General features: G+C 37.0%; 1 long non-coding RNA gene across 1 annotated transcript in view; it reads right to left on the bottom strand.

Moving 5' to 3' along the window:
* Positions 1-366: 366 nt before the first annotated feature.
* Positions 367-2,305, bottom strand: part of LOC102756419 — a 25,563-nt gene continuing 23,624 nt past the window's right edge. The window contains exon 3 of the long non-coding RNA XR_436055.2: positions 367-651. This is a non-coding gene — a long non-coding RNA (uncharacterized LOC102756419). The remainder of the gene's footprint in view (positions 652-2,305) is intronic.

The raw sequence follows: 2,305 nt of genomic DNA, 5'->3' as shown, positions 1-2,305 counted from the left end.
TAATAAACAACATAAACTGATGAAAAAAAAAAACCACAGAACCAGAGACACAGAAGCACTGAACAGACTGTCCCACCTATGAAGGAAGATGGGGGGGTGAGGAGGTAAGAGATCAACCAAAGGACTTGTATGCATGCATATGAGCATAACCAACGGACACAGATAGTAGAGTGGTGAGGGCATGTGCTGAGGGGCTAGGAGTGGCCAGGAAGAGGTCAATGAGAAAAAAAGGAGACTCATCTCATGTAATACTTTAAACAATAAAGAATTTAAATTTAAAAAATGTTTAAATGCCTCAAATGTTAATAGTGATTACTTCTGGATTGTAGAATTTTTAAAATCTTTAATTTCAAATATTCTCCAGTGTGCAATTATTTCTATTTTAAGCAATAAAAGTAAACTGCTTTAAACACAACTCCTTTCTTCATCCAACTTGGAATCATAATGCTGGACTTAGCTATTGGCTGATAATGAAGAGCTGGAGAGAGTATCTACCAAGTTGCAATTTGTTAATGGCAGAGCCAGTCTAGAAACAAGTTCTCCTACCATGAAGTCTTCATACTTCGCTGACTAGAGGGAGCAAGCTTTTGTTGGGGCTCTTTTTTTGTGCCCATTTGTGTATCCAGGTTGCTGGCTTCTTTAGCTCTAACTCTGGAATATATGAGGCAAAAAAGAGAACTTGTTATGCCAGGTAAAAGGAAACTTTATGAGGTATAATTCTCAAAAAATGGTTCTCTGAAATTCTGCATTCTAATTATCAGTGGTACATGTTAAAAATGATGATGCCCAGCTGGTGTGGCTCAGTGGTTAAGTGTTGACCTGTGAACCAGGAGGTCATGGTTTAATTCCTGGTCAGGGTACATGCCTGGGCTGCAGGCTCAATCCCCAGTGTGAAGCATGTAGGAGGCAGCTGATCAATGATTCTCTCTCATCATTGATATTTCTACCTCTCTCTCCTTCTCCCTTCCTCTCTAAAATGAGTAAGAATAGATTTTTTAAAAAATGATTTATTTTATCATAATTTTTAAAAATTATGGAGATTGTCAGGTACACAACCCCAGAAACAAGAAGTAAAGTGGAATTGAGGACAGGAAGTTGCATTTAAAATAGCACATAATAGTAGAAGGTATGTTCAGTTTTTAAAAAATTAAAATGTAATTTTTAGAGTATATTTGAAGTCCTCATAGATCCAGGATCTTTGGTAGCCTCTAAAAGGTCATTATAAGGACATGAAAATCTAATTTATGTGAAGATGGATCAAACCTGTTAAAACACACTCATTAGAATTGACATTAATCTGTACCAAGTAATGTAAACTACTTCTAAGAAAAATATTATTTTTAAAGGACAAAGGAGGATATTTTCATCATGGTGTATATTTAATCTTTTAAGATATTGAAATAGCCTAAATAAATAAACAAAAGTTTAAAAAATAGAGAGGAATTATAAACTGTTCCCCCCTATAATATCCAATCATTTTTAAAAATATACTTTTTTTTATTTCAGAGAGGAAGGTAGAGATAGAAACATCAATTATGAGAATCATTGATGGTCTGCCTCCCACACACCCCCTACTGGGGATCAAGCTGCAACCCCAGGAAGTGTCCTTGACCAGAATCAAACCTAGGACCTTTCAGCCCACAGGCCGATGCTCTATCCACTGAGCCAAACTTGCTAAGGCATATCCAATAATTTTTAAAGGCCAACCTCAAGGCTGTCTCATATCAAGACTTCCTTGCCCAGGCCAGGTAACTCAGTTGGTTAGATAATCCTCACAATATGCCAAAGTGGTAGGGTCTATCCCCAGTTAGGGCACATACAGGAATCAACCAATGAATGCTTAAGTGGAAAAACAAATCAATGCTTCTCTTTCTTGCTCTCTCCTCCTTTCCTCTCTCTCAAATCAATAAAAATAACTTTTTAAAAAAGACTTCCTTTGTTTCCCAGATGTTCATCATCTAATGTACTCTTGTTCAAAATTTCTTTAATGGGCAATCTTGTTGTACTCTATTTAAAAATTAAGATTAAGCCCTAGCCGATTTGGCTCAGATAGAGCATCTAATATTCCTACTGCATAGAGGAGTGGTTCTCAACCTGTGGGTCGCGACCCTTTGGGGATCAAACATCCCTTTCACAGGGGTCGCCTAAGACCATCGGAAAACACACATATAATTACATATTGTTTTTGTGATTAATCACCATGCTTTAATTATGTTCAATTTGTAACAATGAAATTGGGGGTCACCACAACATGAGGAACTGTATTAAAGGGTCGCGGCATTAGGAAGGTTGAGAACCACTGGCA

Source organism: Myotis davidii, unplaced genomic scaffold (genome assembly GCF_000327345.1).
Source record: "Myotis davidii unplaced genomic scaffold, ASM32734v1 scaffold425, whole genome shotgun sequence".
NCBI lineage: Eukaryota > Metazoa > Chordata > Mammalia > Chiroptera > Vespertilionidae > Myotis > Myotis davidii.
This window is presented reverse-complemented; position numbering and strand designations above follow the sequence as displayed.